This window comes from Heptranchias perlo, unplaced genomic scaffold (assembly GCF_035084215.1).
Source record: "Heptranchias perlo isolate sHepPer1 unplaced genomic scaffold, sHepPer1.hap1 HAP1_SCAFFOLD_56, whole genome shotgun sequence".
Taxonomy (NCBI): Eukaryota; Metazoa; Chordata; class Chondrichthyes; order Hexanchiformes; family Hexanchidae; genus Heptranchias; species Heptranchias perlo.
In genome coordinates, this window is record NW_027139581.1 from 483,223 (window position 1) to 492,319 (window position 9,097).

At 56.6% G+C, this 9,097-nt stretch overlaps 1 long non-coding RNA gene across 2 annotated transcripts; it reads left to right on the forward strand.

Annotated features, from left to right (window-relative positions):
- The first annotated feature begins 305 nt into the window (after positions 1-305).
- Positions 306-8,792, forward strand: LOC137315799 (uncharacterized). Of its 2 annotated transcripts, none has more exons than XR_010961461.1 (2): positions 306-352; positions 6,712-8,792. It is a non-coding gene; the product is annotated as an uncharacterized lncRNA (long non-coding RNA). The 2 variants fall into 2 exon arrangements; XR_010961463.1 differs by lacking the exon at positions 306-352 and adding an exon at positions 403-501.
- The last annotated feature ends 305 nt before the right edge of the window (positions 8,793-9,097 follow it).

Consider the following 9,097-nt stretch of genomic DNA (forward strand, 5'->3'; position numbering starts at 1 on the left):
GAACCGGACTGGGCGGGGCCTGAGGTGCGAGTTGGTGAAGGAAAAGTGGCGACCGGTGAACTTCGCTCCCTGTCTGAGGGCCCGGGCACTCGGGTTTCTGAATAATTTATTGATTGATTTTGTTTAATGTTTATTGTCCCTCCGGCCCCAATCTCGATGCGATGTCGAAATTTCTGTTCACCGATTCGGACCGTCAATGGCGGAGAGTCTACCCAGAATCCCCCGCGGCCCAGAAAGTGCCCTATCAGTGACTACAGGAGCCCAGTGCGCAGGCGCGGGACTGGGCGGTGCTCTGAGCATGCGCGGTGCGAGTGGTGGAGACGGACTGAGGGAACAGGCGGGTCGGGATTCGGTAGGAGACGGTGGGCGCCGGGGAGGAATTGGACCTGGGGGTGGGCAGGGAAGCTTCATAAACACCCGGTGTAGGCCTCAGGCCCCGAATAAGAGCCCACAGGCCCCGTGTTTACACCGCGGTGACAGGCCCGACCGGCGGCGACTCGGGTGAGCGGGGAACTGGCCGCCATCTTGGTCAGAGTTCAGGGTTCACGGCGCATGCGCGGCCATCTTTGCTCGAGTGGGCGGGGTTTCAGGGTCCCAGTGACTGGGAACAAAGAGTGGGCGGGGCTTCAGGGTCTCAGTGACCAGGAACAAAGAGTGGGCGGGGCTTCAGGGTCCCAGTGACCGGGAACAAAGAGTGGGCGGGGCTTCAGGGTCCCAGTGACTGGGAACAGAGAGTGGGCGGGGCTTCAGGGTCTCAGTGACCAGGAACAAAGAGTGGGCGGGGCTTCAGGGTCCCAGTGACCGGGAACAAAGAGTGGGCGGGGCTTCAGGGTCCCAGTGACTGGGAACAAAGAGTGGGCGGGGCTTCAGGGTCTCAGTGACCAGGAACAAAGAGTGGGCGGGGCTTCAGGGTCCCAGTGACTTTGAACAATGAGTGGGCGGGGCTTCAGGGTCCCAGTGACGGGGAACAAAGAGTGGGCGGGGCTTCAGGGTCCCAGTGACGGGGAACAAAGAGTGGGCGGGGCTTCAGTATCCCAGTGACCAGGAACAAAGAGTGGGCGGGGCTTCAGGGTCCCAGTGACCGGGAACAATGAGTGGGCGGGGCTTCAGGGTCCCATTGACCGGGAACAAAGAGTGGGCGGGGCTTCAGGGTCCCATTGACCGGGAACAAAGAGTGGGCGGGGCTTCACGGTCCCAGTGACCAGGAACAAAGAGTGGGCGGGGCTTCAGGGTCCCATTGACCAGGAACAAAGAGTGGGCGGGGCTTCAGGGTCCCAGTGACGGTGAACAAAGAGTGGGCGGGGCTTCAGGGTCCCCGTGACCAGGAACAAAGAGTGGGCGGGGCTTCAGGGTCCCAGTGACCAGGAACAAAGAGTGGGCGGGGCTTCAGGGTCCCAGTGACTGTGAACAAAGAGTGGGCGGGGCTTCAAGGTCCCTGTGACTGGGAACAAAGAGTGGGCGGGGCTTCAGGGTCCCAGTGACCAGGAATAAAGACTGGGCGGAGCTTCAGGGTCCCAGTGACGGGGAACAAAGAGTGGGCGGGGCTTCAGGTTCCCAGTGACAGGGAACAAAGAGTGGGCGGGGCTTCAGGGTCCCAGTGACTGTGAACAAAGAGTGGGCGGGGCTTCAGGGTCCCAGTGACTGTGAACAAAGAGTGGGCGGGGCTTCAGGGTCCCAGTGACAGGGAACAAAGAGTGGGCGGGGCTTCAGGGTCCCAGACTGTGAACAAAGAGTGGGCGGGGCTTCAGGGTCCCAGTGACTGTGGACAAAGAGTGGGCGGGGCTTCAGGGTCCCTGTGACTGTGAACAAAGAGTGGGCGGGGCTTCAGGGTCCCAGTGACCGGGAACAAAGAGTGGGCAGGGCTTCAGGGTCCCAGTGACCAGGAACAAAGAGTGGGCGGGGCTTCAGCGTCCCTGTGACTGTGAACAAAGAGTGGGCGGGGCTTCAAGGTCCCTGTGACTGGGAACAAAGAGTGGGCGGGGCTTCAGGGTCCCAGTGACCAGGAACAAAGACTGGGCGGAGCTTCAGGGTCCCAGTGACGGGGAACAAAGAGTGGGCGGGGCTTCAGGTTCCCAGTGACAGGGAACAAAGAGTGGGCGGGGCTTCAGGGTCCCAGTGACTGTGAACAAAGAGTGGGCGGGGCTTCAGGGTCCCAGTGACTGTGAACAAAGAGTGGGCGGGGCTTCAGGGTCCCAGTGACAGGGAACAAAGAGTGGGCGGGGCCTCAGGGTCCCAGTGACGATGAACAAAGAGTGGGCGGGGCTTCAGGGTCCCAGTGACTGTGAACAAAGAGTGGGCGGGGCTTCAGGGTCCCAGTGACTGTGAACAAAGAGTGGGCGGGGCTTCAGGGTCCCTGTGACTGTGAACAAAGAGTGGGCGGGGCTTCAGGGTCCCTGTGACTGTGAACAAAGAGTGGGCGGGGCTTCAGGGTCCCAGTGACTGTGAACAAAGAGTGGGCGGGGCTTCAGGATCCCTGTGACTGTGAACAAAGAGTGGGCGGGGCTTCAGGGTCCCAGTGACTGGGAACAAAGAGTGGGCGGGGCTTCAGGGTCCCTGTGACTGTGAACAAAGAGTGGGCGGGGCTTCAGGGTCCCTGTGACTGTGAACAAAGAGTGGGCGGGGCTTCAGGGTCCCAGTGACTGGGAACAAAGAGTGGGCGGGGCTTCAGGGTCCCAGTGACTGGGAACAAAGAGTGGGCGGGGCTTCAGGGTCCCTGTGACTGTGAACAAAGAGTGGGCGGGGCTTCAGGGTCCCAGTGACTGGGAACAAAGAGTGGGCGGGGCTTCAGGGTCCCAGTGACTGTGAACAAAGAGTGGGCGGGGCTTCAGGGTCCCAGTGACTGTGAACAAAGAGTGGGCGGGGCTTCAGGGTCCCTGTGACTGTGAACAAAGAGTGGGCGGGGCTTCAGGGTCCCTGTGACTGTGAACAAAGAGTGGGCGGGGCTTCAGGGTCCCTGTGACTGTGAACAAAGAGTGGGCGGGGCTTCAGGGTCCCTGTGACTGTGAACAAAGAGTGGGCGGGGCTTCAGGGTCCCTGTGACTTTGAACAAAGAGTGGGCGGGGCTTCAGGGTCCCAGTGACTGTGAACAAAGAGTGGGCGGGGCTTCAGGGTCCCAGTGACCAGGAACAAAGAGTGGGCGGGGCTTCAGGGTCCCAGTGACCAGGAACAAAGAGTGGGCGGGGCTTCAGGGTCCCAGTGACCAGGAACAAAGAGTGGGCGGGGCTTCAGGGTCCCAGTGACGGTGAACAAAGAGTGGGCGGGGCTTCAGGGTCCCTGTGACTGTGAACAAAGAGTGGGCGGGGCTTCAGTGTCCCAGTGACCAGGAACAAAGAGTGGGCGGGGCTTCAGGGTCCCAGTGACAGGGAACAAAGAGTGGGCGGGGCTTCAGGGTCCCAGTGACAGGGAACAAAGAGTGGGCGGGGCTTCAGGGTCCCAGTGACTGGGAACAAAGAGTGGGCGGGGCTTCAGGGTCCCAGTGACTGGGAACAAGGAGTGGGCGGGGCTTCAGGGTCCCTGTGACTGTGAACAAAGAGTGGGCGGGGCTTCAGGGTCCCTGTGACTGTGAACAAAGAGTGGGCGGGGCTTCAGGGTCCCAGTGACTGTGAACAAAGAGTGGGCGGGGCTTCAGGGTCCCAGTGACTGTGAACAAAGAGTGGGCGGGGCTTCAGGGTCCCTGTGACTGTGAACAAAGAGTGGGCGGGGCTTCAGGGTCCCTGTGACGGTGAACAAAGAGTGGGCGGGGCTTCAGGATCCCAGTGACTGTGAACAAAGAGTGGGCGGGGCTTCAGGGTCCCAGTGACTGTGAACAAAGAGTGGGCGGGGCTTCAGGGTCCCAGTGACTGTGAACAAAGAGTGGGCGGGGCTTCAGGGTCCCTGTGACTGTGAACAAAGAGTGGGCGGGGCTTCAGGGTCCCTGTGACTGTGAACAAAGAGTGGGCGGGGCTTCAGGGTCCCAGTGACTGTGAACAAAGAGTGGGCGGGGCTTCAGGATCCCTGTGACTGTGAACAAAGAGTGGGTGGGGCTTCAGGATCCCTGTGACTGGGAACAAAGAGTGGGCGGGGCTTCAGGGTCCCTGTGACTGTGAACAAAGAGTGGGCGGGGCTTCAGGGTCCCTGTGACTGTGAACAAAGAGTGGGCGGGGCTTCAGGGTCCCTGTGACTGTGAACAAAGAGTGGGCGGGGCTTCAGGGTCCCAGTGACTGGGAACAAAGAGTGGGCGGGGCTTCAGGGTCCCAGTGACTGGGAACAAAGAGTGGGCGGGGCTTCAGGGTCCCTGTGACTGTGAACAAAGAGTGGGCGGGGCTTCAGGGTCCCAGTGACTGGGAACAAAGAGTGGGCGGGGCTTCAGGGTCCCAGTGACTGTGAACAAAGAGTGGGCGGGGCTTCAGGGTCCCAGTGACTGTGAACAAAGAGTGGGCGGGGCTTCAGGGTCCCTGTGACTGTGAACAAAGAGTGGGCGGGGCTTCAGGGTCCCTGTGACTGTGAACAAAGAGTGGGCGGGGCTTCAGGGTCCCTGTGACTGTGAACAAAGAGTGGGCGGGGCTTCAGGGTCCCTGTGACTGTGAACAAAGAGTGGGCGGGGCTTCAGGGTCCCTGTGACTTTGAACAAAGAGTGGGCGGGGCTTCAGGGTCCCTGTGACTGTGAACAAAGAGTGGGCGGGGCTTCAGGGTCCCAGTGACCAGGAACAAAGAGTGGGCGGGGCTTCAGGGTCCCAGTGACCAGGAACAAAGAGTGGGCGGGGCTTCAGGGTCCCAGTGACCAGGAACAAAGAGTGGGCGGGGCTTCAGGGTCCCAGTGACGGTGAACAAAGAGTGGGCGGGGCTTCAGGGTCCCTGTGACTGTGAACAAAGAGTGGGCGGGGCTTCAGGGTCCCAGTGACCAGGAACAAAGAGTGGGCGGGGCTTCAGGGTCCCAGTGACAGGGAACAAAGAGTGGGCGGGGCTTCAGGGTCCCAGTGACAGGGAACAAAGAGTGGGCGGGGCTTCAGGGTCCCAGTGACTGGGAACAAGGAGTGGGCGGGGCTTCAGGGTCCCTGTGACTGTGAACAAAGAGTGGGCGGGGCTTCAGGGTCCCTGTGACTGTGAACAAAGAGTGGGCGGGGCTTCAGGGTCCCAGTGACTGTGAACAAAGAGTGGGCGGGGCTTCAGGGTCCCTGTGACGGTGAACAAAGAGTGGGCGGGGCTTCAGGATCCCAGTGACTGTGAACAAAGAGTGGGCGGGGCTTCAGGGTCCCAGTGACTGTGAACAAAGAGTGGGCGGGGCTTCAGGGTCCCAGTGACTGTGAACAAAGAGTGGGCGGGGCTTCAGGGTCCCAGTGACGGTGAACAAAGAGTGGGCGGGGCTTCAGGGTCCCAGTGACTGGGAACAAAGAGTGGGCGGGGCTTCAGGGTCCCAGTGACGGTGAACAAAGAGTGGGCGGGGCTTCAGGGTCCCTGTGACTGTGAACAAAGAGTGGGCGGGGCTTCAGGGTCCCTGTGACTGTGAACAAAGAGTGGGCGGGGCTTCAGGGTCCCTGTGACTGTGAACAAAGAGTGGGCGGGGCTTCAGGGTCCCTGTGACTTTGAACAAAGAGTGGGCGGGGCTTCAGGGTCCCTGTGACTGTGAACAAAGAGTGGGCGGGGCTTCAGGGTCCCAGTGACCAGGAACAAAGAGTGGGCGGGGCTTCAGGGTCCCAGTGACCAGGAACAAAGAGTGGGCGGGGCTTCAGGGTCCCAGTGACCAGGAACAAAGAGTGGGCGGGGCTTCAGGGTCCCAGTGACGGTGAACAAAGAGTGGGCGGGGCTTCAGGGTCCCTGTGACTGTGAACAAAGAGTGGGCGGGGCTTCAGGGTCCCAGTGACCAGGAACAAAGAGTGGGCGGGGCTTCAGGGTCCCAGTGACAGGGAACAAAGAGTGGGCGGGGCTTCAGGGTCCCAGTGACAGGGAACAAAGAGTGGGCGGGGCTTCAGGGTCCCAGTGACTGGGAACAAGGAGTGGGCGGGGCTTCAGGGTCCCTGTGACTGTGAACAAAGAGTGGGCGGGGCTTCAGGGTCCCTGTGACTGTGAACAAAGAGTGGGCGGGGCTTCAGGGTCCCAGTGACTGTGAACAAAGAGTGGGCGGGGCTTCAGGGTCCCTGTGACGGTGAACAAAGAGTGGGCGGGGCTTCAGGATCCCAGTGACTGTGAACAAAGAGTGGGCGGGGCTTCAGGGTCCCAGTGACTGTGAACAAAGAGTGGGCGGGGCTTCAGGGTCCCAGTGACTGTGAACAAAGAGTGGGCGGGGCTTCAGGGTCCCAGTGACGGTGAACAAAGAGTGGGCGGGGCTTCAGGGTCCCAGTGACTGGGAACAAAGAGTGGGCGGGGCTTCAGGGTCCCAGTGACGGTGAACAAAGAGTGGGCGGGGCTTCAGGGTCCCTGTGACTGTGAACAAAGAGTGGGCGGGGCTTCAGGGTCCCTGTGCCTCATTTATTTTCCTCTCACTCTGCTCCCAGGGGGTGGAGAACTGAACCCGACCAGAGTAGAGGGAGGGAGGAAACTGGGAGTGGAGGGAAGAAATGATGGAGATGGTGCGATGGGTTTGGATTTCAGCACAGGGAGGAGGGAGAGTGTGTGGGACGGGGATTTACAGTCTGGGGGAATGAGCGGGAAGAATGTTCCATAGAAACTAGAATTGTCTGTTCTGAATTTCTATCCTGTATTTACAGTGAGGACTTTTGTAAACTCCTTTTACAGGGGATTAGAAGGGGAGGATTTGCAGACGGGAAACTCAAATCAAACATCTCGTCAAGATCTGACAGTCCCTCGATTCATCAGGACCTGAATATCATCGGCCTTTGAATGTGGAAGGAGAAATGTTTGTCTGTTCTGTCTGTGGGAAAAGATTTCAAACATCAGCGTGACTGGAAAATTACCGAGACACACACACCCGAGTGAGAGTGTTCCAGTGCACTGAGTGTGGAAAGAGCTTTCACCAGTTGCACAGCCTGAAAAAACATCGCTCCATTCACAGCGGGGAGAAACCGTACACGTGTTCTGTGTGTGGACGAGGCTTCAACTGATTGTCCAACCTGGAGAGACACAAGGACACCCGGACCACGGAGAAACCATGGAAATGTGGGGACTGCGGGAAGGGATTCAATTACCCATCTAAGCTGGAAACTCATCGACGCAGTCACACAGGGGGAGGCCGTTCATCTGCTCCGTGTGTGGGAAGGGATTCACTGATTCATCCACCCTGCTTACACACGAGTGAGTTCACACTGGGGAGAGGCTGTTCACCTGCTCCGTGTGTGGGAAGGGATTCACTCAGTCATCCCACCAGCTGAGACACCAGCGAGCTCACTCCAGGGAGAGGTCGTTCACCTGCTCCGTGTGTGGGAAAGGATTCACTCAGTCATACAGCCTCAGTGAACACCAACTTGTTCACACTGATAAGAAACCGTTTAAATGTACTAACTGTGAAGAGCTTCAAGAGGACAAGGGACCTGCTGAAACATGAACGGGTTCACACTGGGGAGAGGCCGTTCACCTGCTCCGTGTTTGGGAAGAGATTCACTCTGTCATCCCACTGGCTGAGACACCAGCGAGTTCACCTGTGATGCAGGGGTTGGATTCTGCTGTTATTGCTTTTGTTAATCACATCCAGGACTGAACTGTTCATTCTGACAGTTGGGGTTTGTTTCTGATATTAATAACGCCTATAACTGGGCTGGAGTTTAATATTCTGGATATATGCACTCCAGAGGGGCTCTGACCGAGGCTCTGTGGAACTGAAGCATAACTTCCTCCCCTTTGTATTCCAGCCCTCGAGATAAAGGCCAACATTCCATTCGTCTTTGTGATTACTTTTTGTATCTGGGCACTCGCTTTTAGTGATTTGTGTACATGGACACCCAAATCCCTTTGCTCCTCCACAGTTCCCAGTCTCTCACTTTAAGAAAATACTCCAATGTTTCCTTCTTGTATCCAAAGTGGATGATCTCACACTTCCCCACACTGAACTCCATCTGCCACAGTTTTGTCCACTCACTTAATCTGTCCCTTTGTAACTTCCTGCTCCCATCCACACAACTTACTGTGTCTCCTAACTTAGTGTCATCTGGAAACTTGGATATAAAACTCTCTCTTCCTTCATCCAAGTTATTGATAAATATGGTGAAAAGCTGAGACCCCAGTCCAGATCCCTGGGGAACACCACTTGTCACATCCCACCAATCAAAGAACGTTCCCTTTATCCCCACTCTCTGTCTCCCACCTCCCAACACAAGTCACAAGGTCACTTTCAATTTTGTGCACTTTTATTTTTGCGAATAATCTCTTGTGCTGAACCCTATCAAATGCCTTCTGGAAGTCCACACAGACAATGTCCATCGACACTCCCTGTCCAGCCTGTTAGTGACTTCAAAAAATTCATCTAGATTAGTCAGACATGACCCACCCTTCACAAATCCACGCTGACTCTCTTTGATCAGCTCAGACTTGTTCAAGTCCTCAATCATTCTGTCTCTGGTGATAGATTCCAGTAACTTCACCACTCCTGACGTTAAACTGACAGATCTGTCATTTCCTTTTCTCTCTCTTCCTCCTCTCTTAAATATTGGAGTGATATTTTCATATCCAAAGGCACAATTCCCGAGTCCAGAGAGCTTTGGGAAACTATGACTAATGTTTCTGTAATTTCCCCACCTGTTTCCTTTAATACCCTGAGGGAAAAACCATCAGGTCCTGGAGATTTCATTCTTTCTTTGGGAACAGATAAATAAATAACGGCAGAGATAATTGATTCATATTTTAATATTAAACATTGATTATCAGATGGGTTTAATTTGTATTCTTTTAGTTTCTTTTTATTGCTCACTTTAGTATAATTCACATGTTTCTTTCTCTTATTCAATCAGTTTTTATTAATTTCCTTTTTATTACTCACTCCTTTCACACAAACCTCAGATTCCCCAGTCCAAGTTCCCTCGGTTAACTTGAGGTTTTCACCACCACCACTGTAACTGGAAGATCAACTTCAGGTAACTACTGGGGAGATCACATGACGGTGCACCGGGGAGATCACATGACGGCGCACCGGGGAGATCTGAAGAGATAGGAGCAGGAGTAGGCCATTCGG